Here is a 17169-nt window from a genome sequence, read left to right as displayed (position 1 = left end):
TGATGGTGCAGAGGCTGATGATGGTGCAGAGGCTGATGGTGCAGAGGCTGATGGTGCAGAGGCTGATGATGGTGCAGAAGCTGATGGTGGAGAGGCTGATGGTGCAGAGGCTGATGTGTCTTACTCCCTCAGATCTTGACATTCTCTTTTTACTTCCCAGGACAAGGTCTAAGTCCAGTTTATGGCTGCTCTGAAATCCCCAGTCAGCACTGCGAACTCCTCCCCAAACAGCCTGGTCCCAGCCAGGCAGTCCCAGCTTGGGAATCAGCCCCTTCCTTGTCTTTGAGCCCCTGCTGGTAGACATGTCAGCCCCTGGTAGACATGTCAGCTCCTGCTTGGGGATACAGTCTTTGCTCTAGTGTCCTTGGCGCTGCTTCCCTGACCTAGGTTCTGCCTATGATGTCAGAAGAATGGACCAGCAAAGAAGAGGCCAGACTGATTCCCAACTCCTGTAAAGGTTTGCCTTCCCTTCCTGCAGGGCTGGTATGTTTCCGTGTTCACCTCCTTTCCTCTCCTGGGCCATCGTGTCTTCAGGTCTACCTGCTTTTTCCCTCCGGATTTTTCTCCCTGTTGTCTCCTCTCTGCGTTTTTCTCCTCCCTCCACCCCCCATCTTATTTTTTCCTCTTTCATCTACTCTTGCTTCTTTAATTCCATTTGACAAAATGGTCACTGCCAGAGTGATATGACTAATCCCCTCTTGGACATCTTGCCACCTGGAAGCCCTGACCATGAGGATGGGGGACCAATCCTTTTGAGTGATCAGCTTCCTGGGGGACCGATGGCCATGGGCCATCTTGACAAACATTACATGAGGTCCATTTGGCTGTTTGGCCTAGAAGGTCATACTACTTGATCTGCTGCAAGTAGATTGCCATCGAGTCTGCAGTGACTTGGGGTTGGCAAAGCTTTCTGACTCCCCAATCAGGTGGAAGCAACAAATGCAGAAGCCCACAGTCACATTCACTGCCCTTTAAAATGAACATACCAGGCAGGCGTGGTGACCCCAGCTCTCAGAGGCACAAGTAGGCAAATCTCTGAATTCAAGGCCAGCCTGATGGAGTTCCAGGACAGCCAACACTGCTACATAGAGAAACCCTGTTCCAAAAAAAAACAACCAACCAAGCAACCAAACAAAAACCCCACACAGCTCCCAATTACTCTCCCTCATTCCTGCCTCCAATCTGACTTCAAATGTCCAAAGCCCTTCATATAGAGTACCAGGGACCTCGGAAAGTTGTCTATAAAAAAGAAAAAAGGAAAGAAAAAAGGAACAAAAAGGAAATGGGGAGATGGAAGATGATGCATATTCACACATTTGTAAAAACTAAAGGGGCATTAGATGAGTTAGTCAGCTGTATCTGAGTTTATGACTTGTTTCTCAGTTTTCTTGGTCCTAATAATAACTTGGAACCTGAACTGATTTGTGCTTATTTATTAGTTGAATGTGAAATTCAATGAGCCATTATTTTAGGGATCGAAATGGAACTTTTAGCAGTTTAAAAAAAAAAACAGACCTCATCAAAACAACCGAATAGGGAGATAGATTGCTCAGCAGTTACGAGCACTGACTGTTCTTGCAGAGGACCCAGGTTCAAGTCTGGCACCCACATTGTGGCTCACAGCCCTTTGTTTTGTTACTCCAGTTCGCAGAGGCTCCAACACCTACTTCTGGCCGCCTTGGGTCCTTTTTGTATGTGATACACAGACATGCATGCTGGCAAAATACCCGTAGATGTACAATAAACAACTATTTAGAATTGGATCCAAATCTACATAAGGTTATCCCCTGAATCTATTAGATTAATAGAAATAACCTCTTACTGCTTGATTAAAACCAGTGCTTCGTTAGCTAACAAATTTGCCCTTTTCTGTGAGTACTGGGCCTCTATGCATTTACAGGAGGAGGGCCAAAAATACTGGAAAAAAAGGGACTTTTTATTTGGTTGGTTTATTTTGAGACAAGACTTCACTCGGTAGCTCAGACTGGCTTTGAACTACTGTATCCTCTTGCCTGGGATCACGAGTGGGAGTCACCACAGCCAGCCATTTGTTTTTTAACATTTTTGTTTGCTGACATGAGAAGCTTACACTCCTGGAGATGGCTTTCTCATTACTTGAGAAAACAAAAACACCTGCAGAAATTCCAGCGCTGGCTAATAAGACACATGCCTTCAATCCTAAGTGCTTCAGACACAGTGTTTCTGCAGATGTGCCATCTGTGGCCAGTAGCAATTGTCTTTGCAGTGGGCGATAATAAAAGCTGTTTTCAAGGTCCTTTCCCAGGAGAAGCCTGATTTATAAATGGAAATAACAAGTTTATAATTTTCCCCAAGCAGATGTCACTCCCCTTGAACTACAGTTGCCCCGGGGATTGCCATGTTGTTGGCTGAATGCTAAGCTGTGGTTGGGGTTGTCTTTGAGGGAGCTTGTTTATCTCCGCAGCCTACATTTCTGGCAGGCTTTTACAAACACTTTGCTCCAAATGGGGAGGCCACCTCCCCACTGTACATGGGCTCTGCAAAGCCTTGCTCCTCTGCAGGGGAGGACAAATTCAGTTATACTCTGACCGTATGTAAGGGCTGCTTTCCCCAGAGAGACTCAGACAGCCCAGGAGGACCCTTCTGCAACAGATGCAGCTCTTTGGTCATGGGGCTAGCTGTCCCCTGCCTTGGATAAGGGTGCAGATTCTCAAATCCCCAAAGCCATTTTTCTCTTTCTCCACTCCCACCGCTTTTCTGAGAGCAAAAAAAGCTGAGCAAGCAGATTGAATAAAAGGAGGAGAGAGGAGGTTTGCCTGAGCTCATTCTTGCTAGGGGACACCTGGGACCAGAGGGTGACAGCAAGGATGCCAAACCTCCATCGCCTTTGTTTCAGAGGCAAGATTTCTAATAATAAAATGAAATAAAAATGAGGTGGGAGAGGGATAGGACATTTACCGGAAAGACTCCAGTGTTTATGCACAGTGTGTTCTGTGACACAGACCATGCCCATCCCTCCTCACCTGCCATCTTTGGTTTCTTTTCATTAACTCTACTCTCTCTTCTTCTCTTTCTCTCGCTCTCAAGCTCTTCATCCCCACATTTCCTTCTTCCCCACCTTTTTCCTCCCGAAGACCTGTCTGTCTACAAGACCCACACGTGCCTCACCACGACAGCCCGCCTCGGGTGGCTGTCCCCTTAGAAACAAACCACAGACAAAGTGGATAGTGATGCCTCAGAGGAGTCCCCACTCCCTTTCCCTTCACCTCTAGTATTTCTTAGGCTCAATAACCAGCAAGAGAAAGAACTGGCTTCGCTGAGACATTTGGGGGAACCCATTTATTGCAGAGCAGTTGGAGTTATTTATCTAGCCCAGGCTGCCAGGAAATTCTGAGCATCTAGTCGTTTGGAGGTCATTGATGACTGGCCGTGCCCTCTTGGAATTTCTCTGGCTCCAGTTACAGCCGTTCTCTGAGCAGCCAGCTGGGCGATATTAACTCACTATCTCTCTCCTCCGCTAATTCGAGTGCCGAGATGATACATGGCCAGATACACACGCACACTCCTGCCAGCAGTTGCCAGGGAATATTGCTTTTTTGGACTTTGACACCAGCTCCAACTTTGAGAGGAATTTAAGTGATATTTATTGCATAGAAATTCCTTTCTGTAGCTCTGTGCTCCTGGCTCAGCCTGCTGACAACACACTGGATTTATTCTGGCATCAACTTGCTGTGGAGACCAAGACTCAGACTTAATTAACTTCATCGGGGGTTGGGGGTTGCAGGTTTGGAGTTTGCAGCCCAGCATAGATCTCATTCCGGTTACCAATCAGGGACTTAGGAGACCAGAAACCAAGCAAATTACCCGAAGCCGGTACCTCCCCCAAGCGTGCTTTTCTATCAGCCAGAGTTAACTGTGGCCCACTTTAGGGAGCAATCAGCTTCCTTTAAATCAACCCCAGGTACTAGATAGGTTTGTGTTTTAATTCCATTTCTATGTTCTACTTTGTTTTGTTTGAAACTGTGTGTGATGTGTTGGGGCATGCATACCATGCATACTGTGCTCCAAGCATGGAGCACAGAGGACAGCTTTGTGGAATTCGTTCTCTGCTCCCACCATTATGTTGGTCTGGGGATGGAACTCTTTCTGGCAAGCTTGCACACAGCAAGTACTTGTTCCCGATGACTCGTTGCTCTGGCTTAACTCTGTGTGTGTGTGTGTGTGTGTGTGTGTGTGTGTGTGTTTTGAGACAGGGTTTCTCTGTGTAGTTCTCGAGGTCCTGGAACTCATTGTGTAGTCTAGGCTGGCCTTGAACTCAGAGATCTGCCTGCCTCTGCCTCCAGAGAGCTGGTACTAAAGGTGTGCACCACCACAACCAGGTGCTTTTTGTTTGTTTGTTTGATTGGTTTGGTTTTTTTGTTTGTTGTTTTTTTCTCCAATATTAGAATTTGGAACCAATTTTGTCAAAGAAATTACCATTTTGATATATGGCTTTTCTATGTCCATTTAAAAAATTTTAGGAGCCTTCAAATATAGAATATAAGGTTTAACCTAGTTTCATTATTGTCCTTTAGACATAACAGGACTGATGCACAGATGAATTCAGAGACTGTGACAGTGTACCGAAGACCTGCACAGGTTCAAACCAGAGAGGATCCCAGCAATGAGAGAGAAGTAGACCAGGGGTCCCACGCTTAATCAAGAAGGTATGTGCAATTGATACCTGCTGGCCACAGTGGAGTACCACTACACTCCTGAGCAGAGCTCATGCCTAGTTGGCCAACATGAAACTGACTCCATGTTTTGTTTTATTTGTAAACTTGTTGTTTCGTCTTGGCATTTCTTTTTGTCTTATTGGACTTTTTCTTGTTTCTTTTGATCTGTGTTTTGGTGGGCTTGGCTTTTGTTTTGTATTATATTATATTGTATTGTTTCTGAAAGAGAGAAGGAGAAGAGAAAAGAAGATAAAGGTGGGTAGGGTGGGAGGTGGGGGCGTCCAGGAGGAGTTGGGGGAGGAGAAGGGACAACATGATCAAAACATTTCAGGGAAAAAAATTAAATCCAGTTACATTGACAAGGGAAAGCACATACAGATGTGCTTGCAAGTGTTTGTGGATCCATATACACAGACTCAAATATATAAGTAAACACACACACATGTATGCACACACGTACACGCGTGCATATGTGTATAAGATATGCTTTGTAGCCATTTCAGTTTTCACAGTGTTAGATTGGTAATAACTGCCACACAAGCCAAACCGCTGGACACTTTGATTAGCCGGTAAACGTGCAAAGGCATCCGAGAAGCTGGCTCTTGTTCCAGAAGTACTTTTCAGCTCCAAACCAGAACCCACAGGCAACTGAGTATTTATTACAAACGCTCATTGTGCACTCTCACTTTAAAAAATTTATTGAGGGCTCCGAGCTTGTTAACAAAGATTTACCGTTCGCTCCTGGCTAATTCCGAGGTTAACATCAACTCCTTTTTTTTTTTTCAGCCTTTCGTACAAACACAAAGCCTAAAACCCTACTAGTGCTCCAGGTGGCCTTCTGCCCTGTTCCTTTGCTACAAAACCTCCCAGAGGATTCGAGTGGTTGGAGGACATGAATTCCACAGAGGCAGTCTCCCTCCGTTCAGCAGATAATTCTGTTGTAATGGTTATTACCACCTTCCAGCCTGCACGGCTCAGATAAATAGAAAATGCATTCAGTGTTTACACGTCTTCCCAGGGGACTGGGAAGCAGGCTGATGCTGGCTCTAATTGTTATGAGAGAGTTGCATGGCTCAGACCTGGCAGTCCCAGCTGGTCCCTCCCACTGCTCTTCCTGGGGATAGCCTGCTTTTGAAGGGTTGTTTTGGGTTGTCCTGGGGTCCTGCTTTGGGGTCAGAGTTGTTTGTCTGAGTGTGTAGCCCCACCATCACCTCCTCAGCTCCCTAACTCACCCAAATGAAACCTAGCAGAGTGGCTCATATTCCAGTGACCTGGGGCCACTGTCTGGTGAGTTTAATATCAGCGTGGCTCTCTGTTAGACTCTTTCCCATCGTAGACACTTCCTCATTCTAGACATTTGGTGACAAATCAAAGTATAGGAGCCATAGTACATGCTGCGGCTCTCAAATTCCCTTAGCCAATTTATAATTGACTTTTAAATCATTTAGGTGCAAAAGCAAATAATAATAGCTCCTTGGTTCAGTAGCTAATAAATTCCAGCTCATGAAAACTGAGAGAGAAGCCCGAGCCCATAAAGATTAAATATTTATGTAGATACTACACGCAGGGTGACATATAAATGCATATACACACACATTTTAGGTACTGCTGTTCATTTTTAATTCCTTGTGTGATAGCCAATAAGAAAAAAAAATTCCAGCAGAGAAAAAAAAATGAAAGGAAGATTTATGGCCTCCAAATTAATACAAGAAAACATCGCTGTAATAGCTATCCTCTTACGGCAGGAGCAGGGAGAGAGAGGAGATTCGAAAGATATTGAATTGATAAAATTATCTTTTCTCTATTGCGGGAAGGGTGGGTTAATATCCATAAAGAACTTAGAACTCCCTCAGTCATGAGGATGCCCTATAAATACAAACCATCATTATAATTTATTATTGAACAGAGTCCATTTTTTCATCTAAGCCATTTTTCAAACCCCTTGGAGCTCAGGCTCCTCTGATGGGAGCCCTGACATTGAGCCAAAACACCTCTCCCAGGCACGGAGCAGCCATCTATCAGTGTAATGTGCAGACACCTCAAAGCCAGCCTCCTCGGGAGCCAAGAGCCCTAGGCAGGCAGGCTCAAGCTCAGCCTCGGTGAGTGCACTCCGTGGATTCCTAGTGAGCCCCACCACCCTGGTCCAGCCCCATAGAAAAAAGTCTCACTAAGCTCCGTGTCTTCCTCCCAATAAAGGAAGCTTAGGCCAAGGGACACCCACTTTTCTTTTCCACCCTGTCCGTACTAAGTTGTGCCTTCTCTGAAATTGTAATTAAAATCTCTAACTGTGTAAGAGTTCAACCACAATCAAGTAACCTCCGCTCCCCATAGTATGAAGCAGGTGGTCTCTTTCTTCATAAGGGAAGGAGGGCCTGGGTTCCAACCCTAAAGAAGAGGCAACTGCTACGCAGCACACAGGAGTATAGCTGAAAAACTGGGATCTGACCCTGAAATAGATCTTTACAAATGGAGGGGCTGTGGTGTGCTCAGTGGTACGGTGCTTGCCTGGCACATGGAAGATTCAGGGTTCAATCCCTGGAGCCACCAAATGACATCAACAACCAAGACAGAAAGGAATCCACGAGATAGCTTTACTCAATTGTGGGGCTGAGTCCATTTAAGCAAACGTGGCCAAGCTGAAGTGAGCACCTGCAAGGCTCTCCACCACAACCAGAAGATGGACTTGTTCTGGATGCTCCCCCAAGCCTCCTCCTCCCCTGCACTGTAAAATGTTGCGATTATGGGTCACAGGAAGAAGTATTTTTTTTAGTTGAATTTTTTTTTAACATTCCTCCTGAATGTAAATTTGTACTATTTAACTGACTATTGGTGTAAAATCTTGTCATGTGTATAAAAATTAAAAAAAATCCCAAATTTAATTAAAAAAAGAAAACTCACCTGATACCTGATTCTTCGGATACAAGATCCAGCTAAGGCGGGTCATCAAGGAGAATGCGGGGCGGGGCGGGGGGGGGGGGCTCAGACACCTGCCTCTTAGCACTCTCCTTCCCAGTGTGGTCATTGTGGATGTTAGCGAGTTAACACACTCGCTAAGCAGTTCTCAAACACTGAATCTGCATTTTCCCATCGTTTGTGTTATATTGACATGGCTTTTTAACGCCAAGAACAATGTGGACCCTCACACACTTGTGCACACGTGCGCACACGCATATTACCCATGAGAACTAGGCCCGAAAGAAGTTGGCTAGATGAAGGCAAGTGCCCATGCCCAACATCAGAGCTCTTAGACTAAGTAATCCCCAGAGTTCATTTGATCTGATGAACACTCCAGAATGTTTGCCCAGTGCCTGTGGCTGAGATGGTGGAGCATACCGCGCCATCTCCCCAACTGGTGGCTCTGCCTCTGCCAAACGGCTTAGAGAGATACCCGAGAGCTCATTTCTCGTCCTATTTTCTCACCTACTGACACGTACTCCTTTTGGGATTTCAATCACTCATCCTCAGGGCTTTATAAAACCTACTGTGTGCTGTTGACCTTAGTCTTCATATCTGCAGCGATGGCTCTCCCGGGAAATCCAGGCTGGACCATCCACTTAGACAGAATGGGGGCTGCAGAGTGTTCACACACAAAGGAAGACATCTCTAACTCTATCGGACGCCTTTGCCTTCTCTTTAGCATCTCCTTCCCACCCCCACCACCAAACTTGCTTCTTGGAATATACTAGGAAGAATTTGATTTCTTAATTCAAAGTTGGGGGAATTCAATGTTTTTTTCTATATAGCATTTCTGATAATGGAATTAAAAGTACCGATTATAGGAACATTGTAAAATACTGGAAAGTGCAAAAAAGAAACTAAAGTCTACCCACGACCTCACCATTCAAATGTGGTCACTGTTAATTAACATTTTGATACTTTCTTCTAATTTCGCTTTTATGTATTTTTAGAAATTGGGACCACGTCCTCACAGGTTCTGCTCTTTACTGTCTGGAGATGTTATTGTATAGTTACCTTGTGCCTTTAGAAATGGATTTTTAGTCCTATTGTGTTACAGTAAACATCCTTGAATACAGTGTTCTCTCTGTGATTTTTTTTCTGCTCCTACACTGCTGAGAATTAAATTTAAGGCCTTATTTTGCTAGCTCACCACTGGGTTATGCCCCAGCCCCCTATTTGGTAAAAATAAATTAACAGGGCTGGAGAGAGGACTCAGCACTTAAGAGCACTTGTTTGTGCAGAGGATCCAAGATGGAGTCCCTCACAACCATCTCTAAATCCACTGTCCTCCTCTGACCTCCCAAGCCCCCTGTGAGCACCAGGAATGCATGTGGTGCAGGAACGCAGACAGATGCAGACAAAACATTCGCACATATAAAACAATTTCTAAAAACTTAAAAAAAAAAAAAAAAAACAAGAGTCACGAAGTCATGTAGCTACAAATTGGGGAAATGCTTTTCAGACCCCTTAAATGAAGCCAATGTACATAGAGCAGTTTTTGAAAGAACCTGATTTATGATATTTTTTCTCACCCTGGGTAGTATCTTTAAAAAAACAACAAAGTAATACAGCCGATCCAGTGAGCAAGCACAGCATCTCAACTTGATCAAATGGGCATCTGCTTATCAATAATGCTGGAGAATAATTTTTCCACGTGTTCTTCGCTGTGCATTTGTCACTTTATGAGTCTGACAGCCATGAGCTTTGCTTATTCTTCCTGGATGGGCGTTTGCACGTGCTTGGCACTATTCATCTCTTCCCATCATATTAGGGATTGTTGTACATATATTAAGATAGTCTCTCTTTACCTCTATCTTTCAGTTAGTATCTTTGATACATGCAAATTGTAATTTAGGAGATTCTTTTTTTTCCCTCTACCTCTACCTGTAGGCTTAGAAAATCTCTCCTCATTTTGAGGTCAAAGATATGTTCACTTATGTTTTCTTGGGAACACTCGTTTCAAAGATTCCCCTGTCCCGAAACAAAAGTTAGAGAGCTGTCTTGGCAGGAGCCCAGGTTATCTCTTGTTAAGTGAATTTGTGCATGTACATACACGTGTGTGCACATACACATGCATGCTCACACACGTGCACAGACTGTGGGACACGAGAAAAGCAAGTCTAGCCAGAGGGAACCTTCCTTGTCTATTTAAATGCAGTAAAATTCAAAAGTCAAGACTGACAGGCGTAAGGCAGCAGGCCTGCCATCCCGCAGCTGGCTGAGGGAGGATGCCAGGGAGCTTCTGATAAAATTGGTTTCCTGGACCTTGTGTATCACTCGGTTTCTTTAAAGAAATAAAACCACGGGAGCAGAGGCATCAGGTTTAAATGTGTAGACAGTCATGTGACACACCACAGGGCAGTCATGTGACACACCACAGGGCTAATTCTGAAAAATACATTGTTCAATGATTTCAACCTTAGGGGAATGTCATAGATAAGGTAGCAACAGCACCTCTCGGTAGTATAATTTTATGATTCCAGTGGCATCCGTGTGGTCTGGCATTGTCAAAGATGTCATTAAGGCACTGGCAAGTTAACTCAGTGGGTAAGAATGCTTGCCACCAAGCCTGAAGACCTGGGTTTGGGACCCAGGACCCCCATGGTAAAAGGACAGAAACCAGTTCCTGCAAGTTGTGCTCTGACTTCCACATCCACGCCAATGGCACAGTCATGTGTGTGAGCAGGTACGTGTGCACATGCGCATGCATACACCTTTAAATGTAATTGTAAAAACATCAGATTATATTTGTGTGATACAACACAGATCACATACAGTATTTATAATGTAGGTGTAATTTGTATAAGTGGTTTGAGAGGATAGTTTGCTTACTGGCGCTGGGGACTGAACCCAAGACGAGACACACACGCTCCCATTAAGTACCCCAACCCCTATAAACTCTTGAGAAAGACAATTGTTGCATGTCTGTGTGACCCCTTACCCACCATAAGTGCCCGACTCAACAGCCTCATGACCCAGCGACTTGGATGCCTTTAAGAGGATTCACTGTGCCTTGGTTCAGACCTGTGCCACCTGCCCACACATGGGTCCCTCTGCTCTGAGTCTTGGTTTCCCACAGCCCATGCTGTTCTGGTTGAGTCACCTTCCCCAGGTGTATACATACATACATACATACATACATACATACATACATACATGTATGTGTATATACAGAGGGGTGAGCAACATCTGCTCCTTAGGCATCTGATACCACTGGTTTCTCTATCCCTTACACACAGGCATCTCCTCTGCAGTATAACAGAAGATCAATTATAAAGCCTTTCCCTGAACACCTCATTAGCTTTTCTCCTCCCATCTCTGGGTGGTGACCAGATGCCCCAGCACCTCCATCACCTCCCTTCCCCTTCTGACTCCTCCTTTCTAGGCCTGTCTGTCCACTTCTTCCTGAGAACAGCTACAGCCTGGACTTGGACACTGTTCTGAGAACAAGCATGGTTCTTGCCCATCCTCATGATGACAAGCAAAGTCACCCAGTGACAAACATGTGGGGCTGTTTCCCTTGCCGGGGGGAAGGGGTGTGCTCTGCAAAGTCTAGAATGTTCAAGAAGAAGTTCCTCATACGCTGACTAGACATACACCGTCTTCTTGCAGAATAGGTGACTCTTGACTCGGAGGGGATGCGGATGTGTATGTAGTGTGGTAGAGGGGACCCAGAACTCCCAAGTCTGTGTGGCCTCGCCAACTGTACCCATTTAATCTGGGCAGTTCCTTTCTATCTCTCTTTTAGCCTTGTGCTTATCTCTCAGGATCTCTACCTGCACTGTGCAGCCCACCTTACCCCCGGCTGATTAGACAGAGCTGTAGGAACCGGAGATAGCCTACTGCTCCCTTCCTAAAAGTTTCTTTCTGATTTAGTTTGTGAGATAAACCTGCCTCATTCTAGATAGATGGAGATATAAACATTCACTGCCCTCTCTGTACTGACACGGTGGCTAAGGGCAGGGCTCAGGCTGGGGAAGGGGAGCCAGTTCAAACTAGTGACTGCCTGAGCCTTTATAGTCAGATTCTAATCTCCTTTCCCTCCACCCACTCACGGGTACAACCAACGCATCCTGGCACACCTGCTTGGTTGGGGTGGCGTGTGGTGGTAGTGGGGGTGGAGGGTGGCAGAGGAATATTTGCTTGCTATGTGGAGAGAAAAATACTGCTCCTGGTCACCACACCTAACTGGAGTCTCAAGGATATTTCCAGGTAGCAGGGGCCTAGAAGGAGTAATGAGAGTCCTACACACAGAGAACCTTTGTGAAGACAACAGCCAGGCCTTGGAGGATTGGCCAAGCCCACACTGGAGTGGGAAATGCTCAACAGACATGGCATAGCCACATCATGCGAGTGCATGGATGCTCACAAAGGCTTCTAGAGTTGTGCTAGAACAAAGAGAGGGCGATAGGGAGAAGAGGAAAGGGAGACAGCTCAGTCAGCAAAGGCCTTGTACTGCAAGCACGAGGGGCTGGGCTCAATCTCCAAGACCCACATATAAAAGCCTGGCATGGTGGCACATACCTTAAATCCTGTCTCTGGGGTGGTGGGGTCAGGTGGATCCCTGGGCCTTGCTGGTTAGTCAGCCAGTGTATTTCATTAGTTCCAGGCCAGTAAGATACTCAGAAAGGGCAGGTGGACGCTAACTGGAGGACACTCAAGGTTGCCATTTGGCCTTCACACTTACAAGCATGCACATATGCCCCCATAGGTGCACCCCTCCAGCACACATGTACAATTTGGAATTTTTCAGTAGCCAATGTTGGAACAACTCACACATCAATAAGATGAGGAACTGTGTGTAGTATATTAAGAGATGTAGGTATATTTAAGTCCACACATTCATCACGACCCTGAAACTTCACCTTTGAGGATGATGGGGAACATTTTTGTTTGCTTGCTTAAGATTTCCCTGTCAACCATCACTCAAATTGTAAAACTATTAAACAAATGCACAAGAACAACAATACAATTGTTGTACAATATAATTATACAACAATATAATTGTACAAGTACAATTACAGCCACCGCTGAATATCAAGAATGAGCGGTGGGTGGCTACTCTTGTCCACACTCACACAACAGAGCCCTCTGCCCAGCATTAGTTTTGAATCTATTTTATATAAGCAAGTCATTGTAGATAAAGGAAAGGAATCTAGCGTTTACCCTGAGCATGTATCAGGGCAGCCAAATAGGTAAGGAGGGAACATTTCTACCCCCAAATGAAAACATAGCTTATTCCTAATGAGATAGCCCCTCTAGGCAAAGGTTGTCATTGGCTCTTATCATCACAAGAAAACCCGTATGATGTGCTGTAAGCCTCAGGAGAAGAGTACCACTTTCTAGCATCCTTGCTCCAGTAGCAAACCTGAGTCGCTTCAAGTCTCCATGTGTATATTCAAGGGCGAAAGAAGGTATGTGTTAAATAACAGCTCAGGTGTGCACCCAGTGAAATGCAGACTGTGGGAAACTCTGTGGGATTAACAACTTGGCTTCTTCCATGAATACAGCTCAACAAAGGGGAGCCAAGTGGGTGAGTGGTGCAGGAAGGAGCCTGGACATTCAAAGCTCCTTCTCAAACATTTCTGCCTCTGAGCTGCCCTCTGTGAAGCTCCGGCTGAGCGGGTCCTCTTTCTCAGTGACTCTTCCTATCCACTGACACTGTTACAAACTAGCCATGTGACTTTGACATCTTGGGACAGCTTGGTGCAAACCCTAAAAGCCATCTGGAAAGCCACCAGTGCTGCTGGGCAGCTGCTGGACCTGTTGCTTGTCTGGAGCCTCCCTTCCTGTTTCAGTGACCAGGCAGAGGATACACTACCACACCGGTCTCCACCAGGATATCAAGACATTTCCAGTGGCACCAGCTATGGTCTCTGGACACTCCTAAGTTCTCCCCTCCCTGGCTATGCCTTGCAGGATCAGCCATGGAGTTCTGGGGACAAGAGGATGTGGTAAAAGCATTCTAGCACAGCTCATGGAAAAGCTAGTCCTGACAGGTACCTACAGTCTGGTACACATGATATAGGGCCAGCCTCAACAACCTGGGCCATGCATTTATATCTAGCTACCCACCTAAAAAACAATCATACCTGCTCAAGAGGCCAGCGTGGAGGGGGTCTTTGTACCCTAAAGATTGGATGTAAAGCCTAAGACTTGGAGATTTCAAAAAATGGTTCCATATTTGAAAGACTTCTCATGAAAGAAGATATTGGGCTTATGTGTGGGGTGTGTTATGTGCATGAGCATGTGTGTATATGTGTGATGGGGGAGGAGCATCCACAAAGTGTGTGGGGACCCCTGGAACAGAGCTGGAAATGGAAAGAAACACCACAAAGAGCAGGCAGAAATACACAGAGGAGGGCAGACCCAGAGTCAGAAGGAAGACCTGCCTGCAAGCCCCACCTTGCCCCTTTCTTACTCTATCTGTGAAAAGAAGAAAAAACATGGCACTTTGGTGGATAGGTTGTTGTGGGGATCAAATGAGTGAATATAATGTCAAATGCTTTGAATGGCTCGGCTGGGGCTACCTAATCAATACATGTTAGATTGATATCAGACACAGCACAGTGAGAAAACAGAAACTTCTATGGTTTCGTAGTCAAAAGTAGCAAGATCCAAATGGCATATGCTGTGATTCTGATTTTGGTTTTAGTTTTTAAAGGTTTTTTAAAAAAATTATGTGTATGTGGGGAGTGGGGGAGGGGGTGTCTGCCATGTGTGCATGTGTGCCCACATTGACCAGAGGGAGCAGCAGATCCCCTGGGGCTGGAGTTACAGGTGATTGTAACCCACCCTCTATGTGAGCTGGAAACCAAACTCAGGCCCTCTGGAAGAACAAGAGCTTCGAGCCACCGAGCCATCCCTCCAGCCCCTGGTTTCTATTTTCATTTGCTTATTTTTTGAGGTGAGTTCTCACTATATTCCCAGGCGGACCCCAAACCCAGGAGACTCACAGAGATCCTCCCAGCTCAGACTACAGAGAGGTTGCTACTGTATAGAGGTGCCACTGGCCTCCTTCTTCTCCTTTTCTCAAAATGAGCATTATTGTGGAAGATAATATCCAAACTGTCAGAGCTAGTGACTCCCAGACAATAGGATTAAAGAGACCTAATTTTTTAGTTTTTCATATTGAATGCTTTCTTGATTTATTTCTTCACAAGTGAAAAAACGTTTGTTTGTTTGTTTGTTTTGTTTTGTTTAAAAGGTCTTTAACGTGTTGTCTATTTCAAACAGGTAAAGCCTACCTTAAAATGTCCTCCAGTTACTAAAAAGGTTTAAGCCATCCTGGCCGTGAGAATGTTCATCCCGTATGGTGATTGGCTGGTTGGACTGCGAGTTCCAACCATGTTTGGTTTGTTTTTAAAGCAGTATATAAAAATAAACTCTGAGATGAGCTAGGTGACTTTGGCAGCCGTGGTTACCCTGGTGACGGATGGTCTGTTTCTCTATTCTCTTTGGCGTTTTAGAATTTTTCTGAACTCTGTTTATTGTTTTGAGAATGGAAGTGTGCGGTATGGTGGGGCTAACTGGAAATAAAAATTAAACTAAAAAGCAAAGGTGGTCGATCTAGATTAGCCAGAAGCATCCAGATACCTGCCACCCTTGCTTCCACACTCATGATGCTGTGACCACACATCGGTGACATTATCTGATGGGACACTTCTACCTGCATTCACTGCACAGCTCGGTCTGGTGGTGGCTGTGTCTCTCCCTGGGCTCAAACCACCCAGGCACACAGGTTTGGTTTTGCATACATTGAATATCTACCCCCACCCCACTGTGTGGCTTCAGGGCCTCTCACTATGGTTAGACTATTTTCCACTATGTCAGCTGTTAATGTCCCCTCCTGCCAGCCATGTCTACTTCTCTGGGAACTCAGTGATACCTGCCCTCTCCATTCTTAGACCTTTTTGGTCCACTACTTAGAATGTCACCGTTCCCTCAGTCAGTGTCCCTCAGAGTCAAGGCTATCTCGTCTACCCCCGTCACTGGCCCTCCTGCAAATGTCCACTCTTCACCTGAAGCAGAGAACTTGGCATGGCTGTCATTCATTTTTCATGGTGCTGAGCCTTGCCTCTTTCATCTGGGGCTGATTTTCTTGACTGCATTTTTAACTTCTGTGTTGTAATTCATGTCTCAATCCAAAATATCTAGTTTGGCACTGAAGCCATGTTCAGAGTCCATAGACATCTCCATCTAGACTGTTGTCACCCCATGCTCCATCTACACCGTTGTCACTCCATGCCCATTTATAAGGTCTGATGTCTTAGCCCCAAGGTTTGCAGAAGCCAAGAACAGAAAAGGAACACTCAGGAGATGCCTAAAGGGCAGTAGAACCACCAGTGAAGACAGATTTGTCAGCGCCTCATTGTTAAGACACCATTTGCTCAGAGGCAAAGGAAACACAGCTTCCTCATGCTACGCTGAGAATCAAGTTGTTGAACTATAGCCCACTTAATATAGGCCCATGCTGGGATCCATACAAAGGAATGTGACCACCTGATGCTGCTACAACTCTGGGGAGTATCCTCTTCCTACCCTGTTCCCTGACAGCTAGGGGCTTCCATCATGCTCTTCCAGCTGAACAGCCAACACTGGATCTTATCGAGCCACAGAAGCCCAGCTCGGGAGTTCTTACACCAGCTGAAGCAGGTGAACAGAGGCCACTGTGGGCTATCCTCCTCGGTCAGTTCGAAACCAATGAGGATATTTCAGAAGACAGTTTTAGCAGGACCTTTTAGCCTTTCGAGTCTTCCGGCCATTCTGCATTAAATAAATATGAAGATACACGTTCCACCCACATAAGACAGTTATTTAGCTATTAAAAAGGATGAGAGTATTTTTATAATTTTGTTATTGAAATTATCTGGTTATGAGACATTCTATGGTCGTCTACAATTGCTTTGCTTTGCTTTGAGTGAAGGTGTGTGTGTGTTTGTGTGTGTGTGATGCTATGTGCACGAAAGTCAGATGCTGTCCTTGGGTATCTGTTCTCAGCCTTCACCTTGTTTTTTGAGACAGGATCTCTGCTACATACACCATGCTAGCTGGCTGGCCCACAAGCCTCTTGTTGCCTTCTGTCTTTCTGTATGAGCACGTTGGGATACTGGATGCTTACATAAAACTTGAAGTCAACAATAAAGCTAATAGGGAGATTAAGTATAGTACTGTCTCAGGCCCGATTCCTCATCTGCTGGATCAGAACCACAGTCTGCTAGGAGACGCTCAAAGGTCATTGATGTTTATAGTTAGCACACACAGCTTAGGAACAGCCTCTGTTTAAAATGGGCACATGAAGCGAAAGCCTCTGCTGAAATGGTTTTCACTCATTTGCTTTCAAAAGTTTGTGTTTTGGGAAATCTGCTTCTCAGGTAAGAGCGAGACTTCAGTAAGCAGACATTGAACTCGCAATGGGTGAGGTTAAGATTGAAAGAAAAATGCAGAACGAGTGTTCCGATTAGTTTGTGGGAAGGGTCTTAATTCTTTTTTAGAATTGGAAGCTACTTGACAGGTA

The 17169-nt window shown here is 45.3% G+C and overlaps 1 protein-coding gene and 1 long non-coding RNA gene across 3 annotated transcripts in view; one reads left to right on the top strand and one right to left on the bottom strand.

The window, feature by feature from the left end:
* The window catches only part of LOC110298520, a 9838-nt gene extending 4156 nt beyond the window's left edge, over positions 1-5682 (top strand). Inside the window, exons 2-3 of the long non-coding RNA XR_002378379.2 lie at positions 4554-4685; positions 5481-5682. This is a non-coding gene — a long non-coding RNA (uncharacterized LOC110298520). The remainder of the gene's footprint in view (positions 1-4553; positions 4686-5480) is intronic.
* Cd247 (CD247 molecule) overlaps positions 1-17169 on the bottom strand; it is a 70651-nt gene that overhangs the window by 22140 nt on the left and 31342 nt on the right. The window lies entirely within an intron of this gene.

This window comes from Mus caroli, chromosome 1, assembly GCF_900094665.2.
Source record: "Mus caroli chromosome 1, CAROLI_EIJ_v1.1, whole genome shotgun sequence".
Lineage (NCBI taxonomy): Eukaryota > Metazoa > Chordata > Mammalia > Rodentia > Muridae > Mus > Mus caroli.
The sequence above is the reverse complement of the archived record's forward strand: the minus strand, read 5'-3'. Positions and strand labels throughout refer to the sequence as shown.